This window comes from Rutilus rutilus, assembly GCF_951802725.1.
Source record: "Rutilus rutilus genome assembly, chromosome: 2".
Classification (NCBI taxonomy): Eukaryota; Metazoa; Chordata; class Actinopteri; order Cypriniformes; family Leuciscidae; genus Rutilus; species Rutilus rutilus.
In genome coordinates this window covers 19906717-19929306 of record NC_140210.1, presented here as the reverse complement: position 1 = coordinate 19929306, position 22590 = coordinate 19906717, and the positions used below count along the sequence as shown (strand labels likewise).

At 37.4% G+C, this 22590-nt stretch overlaps 1 protein-coding gene across 3 annotated transcripts in view; it reads right to left on the bottom strand.

Annotated features, from left to right (window-relative positions):
• The window catches only part of sgcz (sarcoglycan zeta), a 291539-nt gene that overhangs the window by 115073 nt on the left and 153876 nt on the right, over positions 1-22590 (bottom strand). The window contains exon 1 of one of the 3 annotated variants that reach the window (XM_084402173.1): positions 2539-2761. The exons of 1 other annotated variant lie outside the window; for it this stretch is intronic. The gene's annotated coding sequence lies outside the window, so the exon portion shown is untranslated. Of the gene's footprint in view, positions 1-2523; positions 2762-22590 lie in introns of those variants that run through there. One more of the 3 variants, XM_084402172.1, reaches the window with a different exon arrangement.

Below are 22590 nucleotides of genomic sequence, written 5' to 3'. Positions count from 1 at the left end.
TATAGTTAGTAAAATGTCTAAAGTGGATCATCGAAATAAAGTCTAACTGAATATTTAGGTAAAATAAAAGTCATAAATGAAGGAATGAAACAGTGACAGGGAGAAATGGCAATTTTATCATTATTAAATTATCATTTAGAATTTATAACAAAAATTCGTAAAAAATAATAATAATCAAAGCATCACAGTTTCGACACAAATATGAATCATATCTGTTGAGCACCATGTTTGAGCACCAGATCAGCATACCATGATTTCTAAAGGATCATGTGACATTGAAGACTGGAATAATGGATGCTGAAAAGTCAGCTTTGTCAAATTCAAATTCAAATCATGGCTCTACCATGATTACGATGCTACCTTAGAAAATGGCTGCCTAGTAGACAGTAGGAAACAAGGCACTTCAGAAAAAAGCTGTGGTATAGTGATACTGGAAGGGGGGCAAGAAAAAAGTGGACACACAATTGTAACTTCTTCCACAAGCTCCATCTGTCAGTCACATCTTTCTTTTGCTTTTTAATTTACAGTCTCTCAGCATGCATCGGCTCAACTAAAGACCTCAGGTACATCCTCTCAGAAACCTCCCCAACCTCTCCGTAACCTCGAAACTCCCTATAGCCAACTCTCCTGCTCCGTCTTCTCAATCTCCCCCCAAACACTCTTCAACAACTCTCAAATCTCCTCAACACCATTCACACATAAAAAAAAAAATAAAATAAAAAATGTTCCAATTAAAGTAAAAAGGGTTTTGCAGCCCAATGTCTAAAAAGAAATAGAAATTCTCCCAATTCAACAAAGGACTTTTTATTGTATAGTTCTTTAGAAATCCGGTGCTATAGAGGCATGTTTTCCTATGTTAAAATACTTTTTCCTATCTCAGTTGTGCAGAGACAACTACTGTATGTGCAGACCATTCAAAGGTTGACTTCCAGAAGAATATAAACACTGTTACTCTTTCAAAACATTGTTCTGTTTGTTCGAGCATGTCCAACTCTTTTGGCTCTACCAACGAGTGAAGTTTGGGGATGTTACAACCTGTTTGATTCAACAAATGGAAGACTTGGGAAGTTGCAATTTGGTAGCACTATTTCTGCTGAAAACAAACAAAAAAAACACATCTTTGCTGGACTTCCAGCCTGGCCTAATTGTTGGTCTTAAACTGGTCTAACTGGTCTCCCCACTTTGCTGGTGTTTAGCTGGATAGCCAGCTGGTCTCCAAGTCTGACCTGCTATAGTATAAGTACTACTCAAAACCCCTATAAAACCAGCCAAAGTAACTCAAGCTGCAAAGAGACACTGAAGTAGTAGAGTATACTAATTGTGATTTTAATGATAAAAATGCTTTTCTGTTAAAAAAGCGCTGTAGGTTTGCTGCTCTTGTAGAGCTGTTAAATTTTGCCAAACAAATGTGATTATACACACATATGATTTTTCTTCATTTGGGTGGATAACTGCAGGTTGATCTACTGAACAGCTGGGTTATAAGCGTTTCTCATTAGCCGTGTGGGAAGATGGTTGCCGCATGTTACGTTCCAAATTCAAGTTATAAGCGACCCATGCAGAGATGACTTCCTGGGGAGCAGCATTTACTGCAAGCCGAGAAGCTACACACTTTAAATGTATGTGTAATTTTTTTCAATTAATAGCAAAATTCAAAAAAAAAAAAAAAAAAAAAGGGTTAGGTACCTTGCTCAAGGGCAACTCAGTCATTTCCTGCCGGTATTGAGACTCAACCCGCAAACTTCCGGTTACCAGCCTGACTCTCTAACCACTAGGCCACGGCTGCCCCTTCACATATTTATGAATACAAATCACATAAACTAAATGGCCCATATCCTTGTTCCATTAAGATTTATACAAAATGTTTTATTAAGCTCTAGTTTTTTTTTTTTTTTACTCATTTAAAATTCATAATATGAATAAAATGTAAGGACTATTCAATTCAATTTGGTTGAATTTTACTATTAATTAAAATGTTTAAATCTTGAAAAAAAGGCTTACATTTTTTTTGAGTGTATGAGACACTAAAAACTGGATCATGAACTGCTTAATAGATCAAAATGCAGAGGTTAACTCCAAAACAGCGTATATATTTATTTAATTAAATCACAGTGTTTCTGATTTGATAACCTCACTAAGCCATATTACCATTTTACTTTGATTAATCGTGCAGCCCTAGAGTGTCCCTCAACCACATCTGAAGCTCCTCTTCAAGCTCTTCAGTTGTGATAAACATCTAAACCTGCCTGAACAATAGCCCTCTCTCTTTCACATGGGCATACATGACCTTTGCTGCTCCAATTGTGGTGAAGAGGGACTATGTGCACATTTTCTACATATTTGTGGCGTGCAAATCGAAGAAAGTGGATTTTAGTCTGTGAGGAGGAGTGTAGTTAATACTCAGTTTCCACCAGTTTCAACACATGGGTGAAAGAGATCATTCTTTTTCTCTAGCCTCAAGTCCTTATCAGCTATAAATATCAAGGGCGATGGAGAGGGAAATATCGAATAGGTTTCACTTACATTTTTTTTTTTTACCTTCCAGTCTCCCACGCATTCTTCAGTGATACCATTTTAGCCCATTGTTGTTTCTCACTTTGTTTCTGCCATCCTCCTGTGGCGGTATCGTCTTTATATCTCTCACTCTCAGCGCCTTTCAAATGTCCACCCTTTTATATAGCCTCGGTGTGGTTCCGTACCCACTTTACTCCGCCCCTGACCATCCCTCTCTATCTCTCCCTGTCTTGCTCACTCTTTCTCTCTTTGTCTCTCCGGTTCCAATGCATTTCTAAAATTGATCTGACAGAAGAGTGATCCATCAAATGCATGTGCAGCCGAGCCGCACCAGAACGGCACCCTGCCTACAGCCTAACACTATTAACACGCTCACCAACTACTCACTCGCTCAGATTACATCTGCTTGTTCCAGCAGAAAGAGAGAGAAAAAAAAAATAGAGAGAGAGGGGAGGTCAGACAGGCAAACAGAACGACATAGAGATTTTAGTGCAGAACAGGTAAATAACAAAAGCAGAGACTAAAAGGCCACTAACCAAGTGAACAAGCTCGGCCATCCCCGGCCTAAATCATATTATTTAATATTTGTTCAGTTTATATTTCCATTCATTCATTCATTAATTCGTTCATTCATTCATTCATCATATTTAACCTGTTAAACCCTTGTGTTTTGCTGATGTATAACATTTAAAAAAGATATTTCAACATGTAGAATTCATACACATTCACCATCATTAATTTTATGTTTTGCAATGCAGAATAGCCTACAAATCATAAAATCAGAAGATTTAAGTTTATTCACTATCAAGTTTATATTGTGGTGTATAGATTTGAACATTGGTTATACGTCTTTATTGATGTTGGTTGTTCAATCATTTTTCTCATTTTTTTAACTTTTGAAGCAGAAAACTGGCACAGCCTTAATATCCCTATGCCCAAAATTCTTGTGAAAAAATGGAAGCAAAAGACTGTCCTGTGTGACATGAAAGATATTTGTTTTCACAAATGGAGCTATGAGTCATACAAAGCTTATCCACATACACACATCTTGTAAGGATGTACAGTAGCCTATCACCCTCTGTTTTAAACCCTGCTATCCCAGCAATACACCAGCAGATTGTGCTAACCTGCCCTGCTAATGATGTTATACTACACTAGTCTATATTGGGACACAGTCTGCTGAGACTTCAAAGTCCAGACACTCCTATTTTGGAGTTTGAAGAAACAAAGATGGAATACAGCAATATTTACAGTGGAGTACTCCTTTGAAAAACCCTCACACGTTTTATTCTCCTTTTCAGCAATTCATTCAGCTCCGGCTCATCCATAGACATAGATAATGTCAGCCTTAAGTATGTTTTTATAAACATACAACAATAACAATATTATAAAGTTTTAATAATACAGTAGTTCTAAGTTTATGAGAATAGTGAAGTTCACACCACAGCTAATGATAATGACATAAACAATGACTTTGCAATCACATTCAGAACAATTTTTCTTTTCTGTAGATGAACGATAAAAACATTGACAGCCAATCATAATCCACTCAACTTTAAAGAGCTCAAGCGACAAACAACATAACTGAAGTGTTCGCTTATAATAAACAGAATGTTGTCATCTGTTGTTGTGGACTCTATATTAATCGGCATTGTTCTTGGTGTGAATGGGCCTTTCATGTAACAAAAAAGATACATTTCCTAAATAGTGTATGATTGAAGCACAGCTCACACAAAAGTTACTTTCAAACTAAGCAGCTTTAACGCGGTGAATCTGCATGACTAAATATTTCAATCTCAAGCAAAATTCCCAATCGCATGGATTCCTATTTACATGATGGCATTTCGACCGCAAAAATGATATCATTGACATACCAAATTGTAAATGGTCTACATGTCATGTCATGCAACACCTGCATACTTAAAGAAGGTTCTTCATCAACGGTCAGGAAGTTCTTCATTTATTATAGCACATACTCCAAAAGGACAGGAATTCAGACAGTATACATTTTCTAATTCTAATGTAATAACGTTTGTCTTTAAAAAAAAAAAGACAACGAATAAAGTAAGTAAATTAAACTAAGACAATTATAAAGGATAATGTGTGAGGGTTATTATGCTGTTCTATTTTTGATCATTAATTTTCAAGTACTGGGAATCACATCTTTCAGCCTCCTTAGTTAATTATTACAACAACAAAATAGTGTTTGCATGTGTGAAAGAAAGATTGAGGGAGGCAGTGATGTGTCAACCCAGCAAGAAAGAAGAATCCCCTAAGCAAACAAGCCCGAAAATATCACACCGTCTTCCGCATTTTCACTAAATCAATACCAGCACAAATATTACTTCAATTTTGCGCGACGACATCGTGACACCCAGGCGCTAATGCTAAGCAGTATTAACAAATCGATACATCATTTAAAAAGGTCATATCAGTCAGGGATGTAATTTAATGCCAGGCAGCAGACAGCACAGATTTGCAGCTAATTAAATGTTGCCATCTCTGTACAAGCTCTCTGGCTTTTCAAAGGTGAATCAAAGCAGAGGTATCGACACTTCTAGCTCTGCATAAACAGGGGTGACAATCTCTCTGAAGTAAAGCCCCTCTGTTGTTAATCTGCTCCCTTTACTTCACGTTCAGCTCTTTTTGAGGTTCCCTCAAGGGTGTTTCCATAGCATGCTCAATCTTAATCAACATCTTACACTTTTAATTAGTGCCTTCTACTAGAACTGAACGCCAGTGCCAAGATTTCGAGTCTAACGCAGTTTGTCAACCTTCTAAGATGCATGCTCGGTCGTGTCGCGCTATCACTTCAGACCGAAATCTTGCATTAGATTGGAAAGATAGGACTGGGCGAGGAAAATGGAGCAGGTGTCTTGTGCAATCCAGGCACAATTATGACATCTTTCATGGCGTACGTTTCACGAGTGAGCGCCGTGCAGTTAAAACATTAGCCGCCTGAACGCTCAAAGCTTTCCAGGACGATTCCTCGTCATCCGAGTAGGAGGATGAGGATGGATCTGACAGCTGCGTGTATTTGTGGCACGCGTCACATGAAATCACAGCAAGGAAAACACTAAATCATCTAGTAGGAAAACATACATTAGTAAGACTGATGGTGTGATTTTCTTTTCATTTTTGCTTCAGCATGAGATTTTTGGGGAGCATCTGGATAAAAATAAGGCATTGCTTTTTTGGTGAAATCGCATTGTACATTGTCAATGTCTTTGTGTTCATCTAAAAATTACTTAAAACAACTTGCATTACTTGAAAATCAAAACTGAATAAGATATTGATAAATGTTTTCAGAGAATACTGAAGGCAAACTGTTTCAGATGCTAAAGAACAAAGCAATTTGCCAATAGAGTTTCAAGAGAAAAAAAAGAAAAGAAAAAAAATAAGTGGGGTATTACTAATATATTTTATGCCGTAGAATAAAACATGAAACTATTGTGAGCTTGTGTTAACCACAGACCTTATTTCAGGCATTTAACAAAAAAAAAAAAAAGGGGCCCATTGACTGGCACAACAATGCTGGAAGTGCAAAAATGCTAACTAACTACTGTAGTTTTAGGACACATTGCTCTAAAGGCCATGAAAAACAAGCTTAATTTAAAGATAATATTCTCTCTTAATATCAAACTATTTTTTCATGAATTAATTTGAAGGGTGTTCTTACGGTGGCCAACAGATGCACAACACAGAAATTTAGAATTAAAGGGTTAGTTCACCCAAAAATGAAAATTCTGTCAGTAATTACTCACCCTCATGTTGTTCCAACCCCGTAATACTTTCGTTCATCTTCGAACACAAATTTAGATATTTTTGATTAAATCTGAGAGCTGTCAGATTTAAGGAGCTTAAATCACTCCTCCATAGGCTTTTATGGGATCGAAACTTGCCGACCCAGAAAGTTAGCCATAAGTCAACCATAAGTTTTACAAGCGACGAGAATACTTTTTGTGCGAAAAAACAAACAAAAATAACGACTTTATTCAACTATACATTTCTTCTGTGTGGGCCTCTGATGTGAGTTCACGTAGTGTAACAGCGCAGCGATTCTGAAGCCTATAGAGGAGTGATCCAGTTCTCAGAAAATATCTTAATTTGTGTTCCAAAGATGAACGAAAGTCTTATGGGGTTGGAACAATATGAGGATGAGTAATTACTGTACATTTATTATTACCATGTCCTCACAGACGCGTTTCGGCCTAAGCCATCATCAGTGTGTACTATGAAACACCGAAAAGATTGTTTTTTTTAAAAAAGAAACACCTCACAGGTGAACCTCATTCCGCAAATCATCAGCACCTTCAGGTGCATCAAATTACCAGCATTGTGGAAACACCAGGAATAACACAACATACCATATGTAATATCCATGTGACCCTTATGAACAATTTATACAAAAATAAAAATAAAAAAATAAATAAAAAAATAAAAAATAAAAAAACTCGAATTTCAGAATACATGGTAAATACAAAAAAATATAAGAAAATAATAATAATTTCGAATTACATGATTTCATAAACAATTCAAAGGCAATTCTTCATTTAGACCATTAGGGTATACTATTTGAACTGTATAAAGAAAATAATTTCAGAATACATGGTAAATACATTTTTACATGATTTCAATGACAAATTACATGATTTCATAAAAAACAATTCAAAGGCAATTCTTCATTTAAACCATTAGGGTATACTGTTTGAAGTGTATAAATCCAAAATGCCTCTCGCTGAAGAAGGTAACGCTCCCTATTTCCACCCCGTTGAAAAGGTTTAACTAACTCAATGCCTTGAAATTTCAAAGTACAGATATCATGTCCAAACTCATTAAAATGTCTCGCCACGGGTGACTTAATATCGTGATTGCGTATGTTACTTTTGTGTTCGTGTAATCTTGTTCTTAACTCTCTTTTTGTTTTACCAACATAACAGAGCCCACATGGGCATTTGAGCAAGTAAACAACAAAGGACGTACGGCAAGTAATTCTCCCTCTCACAGAGAATGTCTTGCCGGTCCGTGGATGTGAAAAGGAATTACCCATAATCATCGCATTGCAATTAATGCAACTCCTACAAGGGAAATTGCCCGGATCAAGGGCTGTAAGCCAATTGGTAGGCGAAGTGTAAGAATCAGCTCTAACCAGCATATCTCTCAAATTACGTGATCTCTTATAAGCAAAAAGCGGAGGGTTTCGAAAAGTCTGGCCGATCTGTGTGTCACTCGATAAAATATGCCAATGTTTATTCACTATTGATTTGATCTTACCCGAAAGGGGAGAAAATGTCGTAGATAAGACAACTCGATTATCTGAAATGACTGTTTTTTTCTTAAAAAGTGATTCACGTTCAATACCCCGTACCCTGTCCAAACTCAAGTCGAGATTCATATTATCGTAACCTTTTGAAAGGAACCGGTTATATACTACTTTCACCTGGTTTTCAAATTCTTCATCAGTACTACAAATCCTTCTTATACGCAAAAACTGACTATACGGGAGGCTTTTTTTCATAGATGGAGGGTGATAACTTTTAGAATGTAAAAAATTATTCTTATCTGTGGATTTACGATATACTGTCGTCTGAAGAGTCTGTCCAGTAGATCTAAAGACCTTAACATCAAGAAACGATATAGAAGACATACTGTATTCCAATGAAAATCGTATGGAGTCAAGTCTGGAATTTAAGAATTCGTGAAATTGATTAAGTTCTTCAACTGTTCCACTAAAAACGAAAAACACATCGTCAATATATCGAAACCAACACTTCAAACAGTGATGAAAAATGTTACTTGAAGAATACACAAAGTCTGCTTCAAATTTGCCCATGAACAAGTTTGCATAATTGGGGGCAAATGGAGATCCCATTGCCGTACCTTTCACTTGATGATAAAAACCGTTTTCAAATTTGAAATAGTTCATGGTCAGCACTGTATGTGCCAAATCCCATAAGAACTTTGTTGGAGGCTTATCGACATCTCTAGATTTTAAATAATGTTCTAAAGCACATAAACCTAAATCATGTGGAATATTAGTATATAGGCTAGTTACATCCATAGTGCATAACAAATCATCATCTGATACATTGACATTCATCAGTTTACTCAAAAAATCAGTAGTGTCCCTTAGAAATGAGGGTAATGTCCAGACAATTGGCTTAATGTGCCAGTCTACATACTGAGAAATAGGCTCAGTTAAGGATTGGCAACCGGCCACGATTGGACGGCCTGGAATAGTTCCCTCGCATTTTTTGTGGATTTTCGGCAAGGTGTAAAAAACCGGTCGTACTGGATGAGTTTGTAATAAAAAGTCAAATTCCTCCTTAGTGATGTAATTGTCTGATTCGCCACCAATCAAAGTTTTTTTTATCATATTAAAGAAGCGACTCGTGGGATCACAAGTCAGGGAGGAGTAGAATTCCTGGTCTCCGAGTTGATTAAAAATTTCATTCTGATATGAATCTTTGTCTTGTATTACAACAGCACCACCTTTGTCGGCAGGCTTGATCACAATTGAAACATCTTCACTAAGAGCCCCCAAAGCTTCACGTTCTCTGATCGAAAGGGTCGGGAAGAAATGTCGATCTCTTGTGAATAGGTGAAAAACATCCTGATCAACCAGCCGGCAAAAAGTCTGGACAGAAGGGTTTGATACAGGGGGCATAAATGTACTTTTGGGCCGGAAACGGCTCTTCTCCAAATGTACCTGAGTTCTAACTATAGGCTGAACTGAAAGCAAAGGACTAGTTCCACAGGAAAAAAAGGACTTCAATTTAATTAACCTGAAAAATTTGAAAAGTTCAATTTTTGTCAAAAAGGGATCAGTATATTTCGATGGAACAAAAGAAAGACCCTTTGACAGAACGTCAGTCTCTTCGACACTAAGTGGTCTTTTAGACAGGTTTACTACATTGGATACCTCTGTGTCCGCCCCCTTCGTGCTGCAGGATCTATGTTTCTTACCGCCCCTCCGTGTAGGTCTCCTCTTCTGTTTTGCGACCGAAGTCCCTGTCTCCCCCCTTGAGATAAAAAACGATATGCAGTACCTGTTGATGCATTGTCGCTTCCAGATTCATCGGTAGAAAGACCACTGGAAAGGGAGTCAGTCGTTTGACGTGAAGAACGCATTGTCCGCACATGAACAGGGTGAGACAGCCACTGGTAGACCCGATCATTTTTATAATCCAAGGTGTTTTTCATCTTTACTTTTGATAAACGATTTTTATTACTCGCACCCATAAACTATTTTGAAGAAAGAGTTGAGCGCGCCTGCTCTTAATACGATGAGTAATTACTGACAGAATTTTCATTTTTGGGTGAACTAACCCTTTAAGTCACAACACAACAAAAATACTCCCAACCAGTAGGGGCAGTTGGAGAACAATAATATATGATGCACATGCATTGAGAGGGAAACTGGATTGCTGGCCTGTTATGCTACAAGTGACTGTCTGTGTAAGTAAATGAAATGTTTTTTTTGTTTGTTTTTTTTTATATGGAAAAATAAGTGAATGTGTAGACGTATTTGTTCTTTACAAATGTATTAAATGTATTATTTAGTGAGTAAGCAAGACACAGTGCACATCAAACTCTTAATCAATTGATATCCCCCTAGTGATCAGGAGCATTTTTGTTAGAGCTTAAATTTGTTTTGCCATGACTTGATACTATTTTGTTGTGAACTCTTTTGCACCTATGGGCGAACATAACTAGACATCTTTAATGGGCTGGACAAAAGTTCTAACCGTTTTTACAATAGTGTGTGCTGGTAGAAAACAAAAAAAACAATTAACCATGGTGGGTGGATGATGCAAGTGAAGTTTCCTACAAGGATTCACATTTCAGAGCTGCCAAGACATCTCCTGTGAGGTAAGCGAGAACAAAATGCATTGGGAAAATATGTTTCATGGTCTCTCACCATACGCAGGGGGCTTCCAACAAATACCTGAACATCCTGCCACTCAAGAGGGGATACAACATTCCCCAATTGTCCCGCCTGTTTTGTGCAGCACTGCCAAAGTACACAAAGTGAGTCCAACTTAACTAGGGGAAAATTCACAAGTACTCCACCAGGCTGTTGCTACCTACAGCCGTGCATCGAGCCTGGAGGGACCGGTGCCTGAGTTTTCCCCGTGTGACCCAGTATGACGAGCCAAAATTTTAGTTTTCTGGCAGAAGCACCCTGATGCTTAAACAGTGGGTTTCTCCTCCCTGTAGCCAACAACCCTCGCATGCTGCTTTATTTGTGCACTCGACGCCATGTGTGTTGACAAGGAGCCAGATATTGTCTTCTGTTCTCTCTTCACTACCTGGGGAAGCTAATAAGGCATCTATTTTAGAGGCTGCTAAGGGACAGGGACCAAGAGCTGAAAAAAAAGAGAATGCTAGTGCGAAATACGCCAGCACAGCATTGTGTGACAACTATGAAGGGGAATTAAAAAAAAGCCTTCATATGGTCCCAAACTGAACTTCAAGAACTTTCAAGCGCCCCGATTGACGCAAGTTCGTTAGCTGACGTTACCCAACCGCTACATCAACCAGGTCAACTGACTCTTTTCCCAGGCCTGTTTGTGACGTTATCTGTGACAGCGTAGGTCTTAGTAACTGCCTTAAATGCCTGCTGACAAACTTCACCCACTTGCCAGTCTGTCAATCAAATATGCCGTAAGGCTGACACACAATAGATCTCCACTCTGTTTCCCCAAGCTTGGTGGCATTCACTTAAATCCAAACCCCCATAACAGAAGAGGCCACCTGCCACAGCTGTGAACCGTTTCACACACACTTCAGTCTCCAAATACACAACAATTCTGTGCGCACAACAAAAACAGCCCCAGGCATTTTTCTTTTTCAACTAAACCCCATGAGTGAATAGCTTTAACGTACATTAAAGGTTTAATTGCTTAAAAGCAAATGCTGTGTTGTAGTACGAGCCCAAAGTATAGATATGCATTATCATGGTTACCATGGTAATTACCATTACCATTCTGAAACATCAAAACAATGTGAAGTTCACGCAACTCAAACCATGATGTTTTCTAAAAGGTCTTGCTTTACCGATGCACTGTATGGTACGGCTAAAAGGGTTCTGACCTAGTGCAGGGACACGCTGTCAAAACAAGGAACCTCAAGAGGCAAAACAGAAAAGGCCTTCATGCCTTCATGCAGTATTAATGAGACTAAGTTGATTTCCAGCAGCAGCGGCTGGTGTTTCTCAAGAGTGGGGGAAGCACAGATGTCACTTATCAATGGCAAAATGTTAACGTAATGTTAATTTCAGAATAGCATTAGCATGCCTTTAAAAAACAAATACAATTATGGAATATTGTTTATTATAAATATTAATAAAAAATTAATATTTTGTATCCATACTATCCATTTTATGCCGAAGGCATGATTTATATTTACCGTTGCTCAATCCGCTCAATCAGGAATTTTGCATAAGGGCGAAACATTTCCAGATGCAGATTTGGCATTGGCTTGGGTTTGAAAGTGACATATCTGTTAGCAGTGCTTTGTACATTACAACACGACAGTGGACAATGTAACTTTTGTGACTGCACCTTTACTAATTTTGCCGTGTTTTTTTATACAATTTAAGAGTAGTAAGGTCACTGCTAATTAGTAAGCTAACGTCTCGGTTACGTATGTAACCCTCGTTCCCTGAAGGAGGGAACTGAGATGTAGTCAGACGTACCATACTGATTGGGATCATGCTTAGGGAGCCTGTCATCATCGAGTATTGATAAAACGAGCCAATGCACATTGGCACCCCGCACCCCGCACCGCGGATTTAAACACGGAAGCGGATGCACGCAGCACTTGTTTTTCGCTGAGAAGCCGGGCGGAGCCCGGAGTCAGCGGTGGACCAGCAATAGTGGCGACGGGACTATGTCTCCGTTCCCTCCTTCAGGGAATGAGGGTTACATACGTAACCGAGACGTTCCCTTTCAGTTCAGTCACGTTCGACGTAGTCGGACATACCGTACTGATTGGGATCCCCATTAAAATGCCACTAGTGCTGCCACCTTCCAGTGCCTAGACAAAAGCCTCCTGACCCCCCGCATTATTGAGGCAGAGATAGGACACTGTGGAAGCCACATCCTGCCAGAAGGGAGGTAACGTGGAGGATACACATATGGACTGGGCGTGCTACTGGATACTTTTGCCACATGCACTGTACACTGCCTATTTTTTTCTTTTTAAATAGCATGTACATGAGCATTATTTCAATATAGTGTCACATTATTGTCATTTGATCTCATTATGTTCCATGTTTAATTCAGTAAGTAGAATCCAGTTGTCATCTTGAAGATAAAATGTTATTGTGTGTAAAAAAAAAAAAAAAAAAAAAAAAAGATCCTAAAAAGAAAAATAATAATAATCCTATTCCCTTTCCTCAGTGCCTGATCATGCTAAACTAGTAAGCTGTTGGCTTGCTAACCCAAATAAACTGATACATTTCATTTTACCATTTTTAGCTTTGGAAAAATTATGTGATATGCCATTTTAAAAGACATGAACCCTTTGATGGGTATGAATACACCAGTGTGATCAGTCCAGTCTGGTCCCTGGAGCTTACGATCACACTGGTGTAAATAGAACGTTCAATGCATCATACAGACTACATAAACTGACGACATGTTTTATTCATTTAGATACATAATGTGTAGGTATTAGGTAACTATAACATTTATTCTATCTTTCTCCCACTTCACTGACCACTTACTTTCATGTATTTCGGGAGAAGTGGATGCATTGACGTGTTGTAAATTCAACTGATCTGAATCCACATTCTGAATCGGGGTACAAACTAACATGCAAGTGCCATTCACACGTAATAGATCAGCTAACATGATCATTATAAAGGTTTATAATAATAAGGAGATGCGTTCTAAAATAACAGTCACCTTAACAACTCAGCTAGAATATTTGTGAAAAGGTTAAAAACAAATAAAACAACTGTAAAATGATTTTTTCTTTGATTTCTAATCAGGCACTGAATAGAGTACCCATAAAACATTTCAGAGGAAAGTGGTATAGGATCTTGCACTTTGGAGATGGAAGGCACAGGGTTGCTATTTTAGACACTCACTCACTACAATTGAAATGCAAGAGTTATATATAATATAAAGCGTTTTTGTCACGCATGATTGCCACATTTTGATGAAATTTTAGTGGAAGCCAGGCTTCCCATGCAGCCACTGATTTCCAGAACTCTCCATTCAGTCCTGTAAGTCTGCTGTCATGAGTTAGTGCTAAGATAAGAAACCAAGCGAGTCCAAGACAAAGAGGCAAAAGGACATAGCTCAAGAACTTAACGATAAGATAGCATGATAGTAACGGTTTTGTTACCTACAGACACTGCAATTGTTAGAACTGCCAGCTATCGGACTTGTTGTGCACCAGGCGAGTAAGAGGCATGCACAAAGCGCATTAAAAAGATAAAGTGTTTTAGGAATTCTCATCTTTGTTCATTCAAGGGAAGCCAGATGGCTCGAAACAGATACATACACACACATCCAGTCTAATAGCATGTATTGTCGTTCAATAGTTCATCTTGTTGTTTATTCATTCCCTGGCTACGCTTTTTGATTGAGCCTTACTTAGAAAGGAATACAGCAGCCTGTGCAAACAACGACAATGTGACCTTCACCAAGTCATGGATTCAGCAAGTGCATGTATGTGTGTCTGTGTTATGAATGTAGGGTTGGGTCTAGATGTAATCAGGTGACCAGAACGGCGTGCAGCCAAAGCTTTCCTGAAAGACATGAAATCAATGGGACAGTAGAGCAGCCGGTATTAAGACTGGGTGAGGTAGGGAGGTTTAGGCCCAGCACAAGGCTAGGAAGGGACAGGCGTGTGTGTAAATCTCATTCATTGACAGAATCAGTGCACACTCTTTATGATGTTGCCGAACATAGACGTTTTCTGGCAAGCAGTTATAAAGAAAAATGCTGTCTATGCTAAATAGGCCTATGCTGATGCCCACACCCTTCTCACTGCACTTCTTTTTTTAGAAACAACATTGCAATTCTGGAATAGCTCAACTGAAACTGTAATTTACTGACTGTTCTTATACCCTTATTTTGTTCCAAACCCATAAAACACAAAATGAGAATTCTTTGAAGAGTCTTCACATAAAACCATAAGATAGCTAATGCAGTAAAAAAAAAAATATATATATATATATAGCACCTTTTAGGAAACTCAAGGTCGCTTTACAATAAAGTACAAATAAACATGACATAGAAACAAGACAATAATAAACCGAGATGGATAACATAATAGATAGTGGTACATAAACATAGAAATCAGATCATAATGGCAAGACCATGGAGTGCTTTGAATGTGATAAGGAGTATCTTGTATTGAATACGAAAGCGTACCGGTAGCCAATGAAGTCTGTGTAAAATCAGAATAATGTGAGAAGATTTCTTTGTGTATGTGAGGACCCTAGCTGCGGACCCTAGCAAAGTGACTTATAAAAAAAAAAAAAAGAAAGAAATTATAATAGTAGTAAGGTAGAGTACATATTAGCTTGTGGTGAACCAGACCAGTGAAGAAATCATTCTTTTGAGCCAGTTCTTTTCAGTGAACCAGATTAATTGGTTCACAAATTGTACTGAATTCATGCATAAATTTCAATTCACTGGCTCAAAGATATGGTCACAGCGGTTCTTATGTTAACAGCTCACTGAATGGGAAAATTATCAGTCAAAAATTAAATTTCGGTTTGTTACCCACACAATGCTATCTATCAAGACTTGGAATATAGAACACATAATAGCATAATATAATTGATAAATGATAGATGACTAATATTTGGTCAGTTTCTCACACTTTATTTATTTTTTTATTTTTTTGTCATTTTTGTAGCAGATGTGTTCACTACAAAAAGACCTCCGTGAAAATATTTCAAAACTCAAATTTTGTGTTTCAAGAAAGCAATACAGGATGAGCAAGCACCGACATAATTCATAATTTTGGTATAACTATTCAATTAAAGAAAACTTTCAAAGATCCAGTTAAAACCAGCTTAAGGTGGTTTAGTTTATCCAAGCAAGTCCAGGACTGTGTTTCTCAAAAGCATCAAAAGCCTAAGCAGATTGTAGAAATCACTGGCACCAATGGGCTCTACAATCTACTTAGGCTTAGGAAAAAGCAGTCCAGGTTGTTCTACAGTACATGGTTGATCTTCTGGATTGGATTCAAACTGGTGAGGGGAAAAAAAAGATACAATGTTCCACAAAAAAAACAACATCTTGGCCACTTTCGGCTGGTCTACAAGGCTTTTTACAAAGAAAAGCATGTAAGCACACCTATCACTTTAGTTTTTCAACCAGTTTTGGCTAGATTCTTTGAATTAAGTGGGAGCCAGTGATACACAAATCCTGCACTTACTGCACTCCTGAAGGAGGTCCTGGTGACTGCAGGATTGACTAAAATTTGCCACCTGTTTACCACCGTGGGGTGGATGTCTGCGAAGAACTTGGCAGCGAGGCTCAGTATCACGTCTGTCCACCTGGCACAGAGGCTGTTGACTGGACTGTGAAGACAATACGTCAGACTACAGGTATTCACTGCAGACCCCCAAAGGTAGACGAAGGATTCAGTACACACTCCCCATTGAGAAGAGCACAGGTGACCTTCACTGGTAGATTGTGCATGACATAATAGCGACAAACAAACACAGCAGACATCTAAAACCAGAAGGATATCGTTTTCGCAGGAAGCTCTAAATAATTTTCCTGAATCATGGTCATACCAGTCAAGATTGGTACTAGTGTTTGCAAAGCTGAAATGTGGGGTGACAAGCTGAGGAAGGTATATATTACCCATATAATTTTCCCATTTATGGCACAAAGTTTGTTCTATTGGGAAGGCTGGAAAAGAGATATAGGTTAATCCTAAAAGGTAGTGACAGGTGGGGCCAACCAATATAGTATTCGGTTTGAGGGCTTTAATAACTTCTTAGCTGAAAATTGAATTTGCATGCTTCCCAGTATACAACCCAATCTAGCTGGGACTTTGTGACCTTCAAGAGCAAGTAAGAGATTAATGATTGTATTCGTGAAGTGTCAGGAGAGGGTCATCAACAAATACACTGTTGAATAATGTTGTGTTGTTAGCTGATTGTTCTCTGTATTATTGTTTGTTTTGTTTTTTTTATTCCCTTTTTCTATAGCAAATAATGCTTGAGTTGTGTGAAAGCAATGTGCGTGTGAAATAGTATTATGATAAACGGAACGTTTAAAATAGGCCAAAAATACTGTTTAAACACTTTTATGCTTTGATACACTAAGGTTCTCTCAAGGGAACACAAGCTGTTGGTTTTTGCATCCCATAAATAATTTCATACCTCTTTTTATGCAGTTCACAGTCGACTCAGATATGTGAAGGCCACACATAGCTTTATCCCACTCAGTCCCAACATACACATGCACACACAAACACACTTACTGTACGCATGAATTCACACTTTGATGGGTGATGCCAGCTAGTAAAACTACACTGTAAAACCTTTTATCTTAAAGCTTGCAGTCAGTAACTTTTGGCGCTATAGCGGTTAATAAACAGAACTGCATGCGTCTTGTGGAAAAACATTGTAGCCGGAGCTACTTCTCTCTGTTTATGTCTATGACGCGGCTACTCCGCAGTGGTACCAGTCTAAAATAGTCCGAATCTAAACACTTATTATAGGTGTACCGTAGTGATTCAGAATAAGACAAAAACACGGTTTGGAAAATGGATTCATGATGTACTCGCTTATTATATCTTTTTTATTTTTTACAATTTTGAACACAAAAAAAGGTACGGACTGCAGCTTTAAGTGGTGAAAAGGTTTTGATAATGGTTTTACCCAACATATTTATGTCTCTATCTTTTTTTCTTTTCTTTTTTTTACATGATAAATAAGTGCTTTCACAATATTGCAGAAACTTTGTTATGACATTTGTAGCACATTTTAGGAGCATCATTACCGGGTTCAACCTGGTACGGCATATGCTGCCATCAAAAGGTTTTTGCCACATACATCTTGAAGTAAATGGCTTAACTATAACATAAAACCATAATAGTGAGCGAAATAGAGAGGGATAAAATGAGGGATGATACTTCAGTCTTTTTATATTTCTTCATAATAATTTATCATTCTGAATTCAAATTATGTCAAATAAATCTGAATAACTGACATATTGCCAGCGCTCATCTTTTTTTTAAATATAATTAACCTGTAGGTAACCTACATTTAAATGTTATGACTCTCATATGTTATTTTCATAACTTATTTTATAAGTCATTGATATAACTTGTCATGAGGTAAAGGCTTATTTCCTCAAAAAACTCTGTAAGACTTATTGTGCACAATGTTATAGTTTTTTTTCAAACAAGTAAGAAATTGGTCTTGTGCGCCCAATCAAAATGTTTTCCATTCACAAATAAATAATTCATACATCATTAATGAAACAATTTAAATTATGAAATACTATTATTAATAACAAATTCACTTAATAAACCCATATTTTGCCACATATACACACAGATTTGGTTTCCAGAAAGTTTAATCGCAACTAAAATGTAACAATGTGCAATGTTGTAAAATCGTTGTGTGATGGTTGCGATATTATAGACATTTTACTGTAATGATGCACTAGATTGAAAATGGACTCCATTTCATTTAGTACAGAACTAATCCTGAAGGGGTGTCTCCTGTTTCCTCCCTCTTCCTTTCTCTTATCCTTTCGCTCCTCCCTAAATTGATGTTTTCATCTGGAGCTGTTTATCTGCCGAGTTAGTTTAGTGTTTTTCACATAACGTGGCTGAGAGGAGGAAAGAGCGAGTGAGAGAGAGAGGAAATACGGCACTTTATATAAGGAATCACCCTCACTTCACCCCTCACAATACACAAACATACTCAGCCGAGGAGTATCTCATTCTAGAGAAGTGTCATAGACTACATTGGAGTTAATTTTTGCTGCACTAGAGCAGCAGCTCTCCAAACAAAATTATATTTTGAATAATTGTCATACCTCTTCATTAGATAAATAAGCCAGCTGCAACCCTATGTGACCTATGTGAAAATATCACTTGTCAAGATTGCAGATGAGATCCTCAAACCAGATATTTGCTGACCTTAGACAGTTTAAGGGTCATCATCTTGATACGGGTCAAACATGGGTGAAACATAAAATTCTAGAGACTATGATGCTCCTCCAAAAATTAGTTGATGGGAAACCCCAATTACACAACAAACACCTGACTTTTCATGCAGAAAACCAGCCTGGTTTGTTGGTATTAGATTGTCTCCCAGCCAGATCAGGCAAGTCTGTTGGCTGGTTTTTAAGGGGTTTTGGGCACCTTTCAGCTGGCTTGCAAGCTAAATCAGCTAAAAACCAGCTTGGCCCCATGTTGGGAGTCTAGAATAAACTAGCTCACACCAGCAATGCTGTTTACCCTCGTAAACATAAAGGTTATTTAAGGAAAAAGTGGGTAAGACAATATAGTTCTTCCATGGCATTGCTGTGTGTAGAAGAGAAATCTTTATTGTTGATTCTTTTCCTTGAAGTTGTAATAGTGATTTTAATGTCGATTAACCCTTAAACACATACCACGGGTCGTTATCGACCCAGGACTTTATTCACTACCCTCCCCCTCATTAATTTTTTAAAGTTAGAAATCAACCTTCTTAGTATTCCTTAATATATTCATTATAAATAATATAACAAGAAAAAATATATAAAAGAATATATATATATATATATATATATATATATATATATATATATATATATATATATATATAATGTATATATACTTAAAAAAAAAAAAGTGTATAGGGTTGGAATGGTGAAAGTATAAACACAGTCAAATATTAGTGTCAATGTCACTTGTTGGTGGATGGGGTGAAGAAGTTGTCAGTGATCAAAATATTGATTTTGAACAAGGTCAACATTATTTTAGGAATATGGTTGAGATTGTGAATATGAGCCAGATGATGAATGTGCTGGGAAATGAGCTCTGACGATGACAGTGATGATGGTAAAAAGCATCTGCTCAAACTGAAACCTTCCAAGTTCCGAAAGGTAACGAAATATGCTTTATTTTATTCTTTTGGAATTGTTATTAAAATATCAAGAGTTTTACACTATTGTGGCAGTTAAAGGTCCATCCGTGTTAGAAAGAGATCCGGGTCGCTAAAGACCCGAATAATGACTGGCGAAACATTCATGCATTTAAGGGTTAACAGGATGCATTACAGATGTTTTTGTGTGTATAGAAATTACATAGCTATTCTCTTTTAAGTTAATTCACACTGCACCGACATATTTTGATTAACGGCAACAGACACTTCGTTTGGTTTTGTCAGATCAGTGTGTCGCCATCTGTTGGCATTGGTCGGCTCTTATTGGCGTTTGTCTGGTCGTGGAATGTCTGAAAAGTAATGTATTCCGGAAATATTGTCGACATTGGCTGGCATCTGTTCGCGCAGTGTGAATTGGCCTTTAGTCTACACAGGCAAAACAAACCTAGAACCGTTCATGAATTAGTTTATGCAATGTGAGCAAATCTAAATTTAATGCCACAATTGACACATTTCATTAATTTGATCACATTTTATGTTAATCGCGACAGTCTTCTAATAATTTATTTAATAATTTTAGTTTAATTGTGAAGGGTAATTTTTTGCCTTAGGCAACTGTCTATGTAGTCTACAGACCACAGGGTCAATCACAAGGTATTTGGAACAGGGCTAATGTATACACAATAAAAGATGAAAAAAGAAAACACATGTCTCACACTGACCTACATGAATGCATCACAGAGCAGCGGCTGTCAGACATGCAAAAACTCATAAACACACAAGAGATTTGCTTATGTGAGTGAAACTGGCACTCACTGTGCAAAATCCCCCATCAAGTTAACCTGAACCTCATAACTCAGAGAATGTGTGTGTGTGTGTGACAGAGAGGGAAAGTGTATGCAGACAAACCATTCATTACAGCATTTACATAATTTATCTGCTCACCTAGTCCCGTTACACAGGCTTTCATATCCGACAGTGTTGAACACAGCGTGAGTGTGAATGTCCACGTGCACATGCAATAAATGATGATGAAGATTGCGTCCCCAGTGTGCTGTCATAGAAAGCATAATTCTTCACTTCGTTTTCTCTATAAATTTAATGTGAGTACATCTTTATAGCATTCAGTGTTGGAGAACTAGTCTCACGTCATACGGTTTGGTCCTCGAGTGCAACATTCGGGTTTCAGAAGTAAAAACTCATTTCATTTTCTATGTAGGGAAATTGATTTTTAACAATAACTTATAAACATTTAAAGACAGACCCACTGTGAGTTCCAAGGTTGTTAATCAATGGGATAAGCTTTTTTGAAGCCATGAAGTCTGTTGTTTCAGCCAAAAAAGAAATGGATGAGATGGAACAACAGCAACAATCTACTAGAGATGCACACATTTATAGGCACTTATGTGCGGGAATTAACAGATTCATGCAACTGTAGTTTAAACGAGTACAGACATTTTTATATCTCATTACTTCTGGAGAGAAATGGTGCAGACACTGGATAAGGATGAAACGTTCTAGTGCGCATTTGTCGAGTGCCTGTGTTGCATGCTATCAAATGAAGTATACATTGAAAGGCTATGTGTTCAGCATGTGAACAGTGTTGTATATTTGTCTGATTATTCTCAACATTATGTATATTTTTTTCAATATCTATTTGTTCAATTTTTCATAGCAAATAATGATTAAGCTGTGTAAAGGCAGTTTATTTTATTTTATTTATTTACTCAAAGACTGATACAAATTGTTTAACATTGTAAAATCGGATACAATTTTACTAGAACAAGAAAGTGTTTACCAGTTTTGTGTGGAATATGCATTGGACTGTGGACGACACAACTAAACCTAAATTTGCATACATTTTTCAGTAGCAATAATCAAGCATCTCGTAAACTACCCAATGATTTGTATCATTGAAAAGCAAATCTGTTTATTTGGATGGTTAAAAAGAAGCCGAATAAAACGACAAATCACCTATATTTAGTCAAATGCTGCTGTACTATGTTTTTTACGTAATTATATGAATAAGGGTGTGATCTAGTTTTTTCATTGTATTTACTGTAAAATAATCCTAAATTTAAAGGGGCTATATGTAGAATTCAGAAACCCTTGTTATTAGTGACACCAGTGGCCGTTAAGTGAACTGCAACCAGCAACTTATTGCTCGTGCTCACACTCGTGCACATGTAACGTATCAGAGATTGGACATGAGTCAAGGCCCTGATATACTCACGGCGAAGTTCTTTTTCATTCTTTGCTTAGAAGTAAAAATAAGTTGGAAATACCTTTGCAGCAATATACTGTTAACAAACATCCCAGCGTTGCCAAGCTGCTAAGAGCGATGTTTAGATGAATATGTGCTGTGCGCTTTCCTCTCAAAAACAAAATAAACACACAGCAAAAATGAAAGTGGTGAGAAAACAGGAGTTAAGAAAGCATCTGATCATAGCGATGTGGATATGTTTGCACAAGCTCTTCACCGGCATTGTGTCAACAGATGTTGTAATAAAAATTACACTGTAATGATAGTTTGATTATAAAGTAGGCCTATATTTGATACTATTTGTGAGACGATAGTTTGAATTAATCTCTTTTCTTTGCATGACACATTTACATTCCAGTACAGAATGTCTCTTTTGGTATTATCCTAAACATTGTATAAGCATTTGTTTCATGTGTCATTGAAAGGAAGAGAGGTTCTCGGAGTGTGAACGATTTTCCCGGCAAAAATGTCCCAATCCTTCAGATAAAAAAATGTCTGTTCACACACTGGAATATAAAAAGCGAACATGAAAATTTGTACATATCGCCACTTTATGCTAAGATTGATCATTCATTTACATTTTCATGCAAGGAAAATGTGTCTCAGATTAAATTATATGATATCGTTGGATAATTATCATAACCATCCCCTTAAGCAGCTTCAGTGTAGTTTGTTATGTTATGTCAGTAGCCTGTGGGAAAGCTGACTACTTCCAATTGCTTGATTA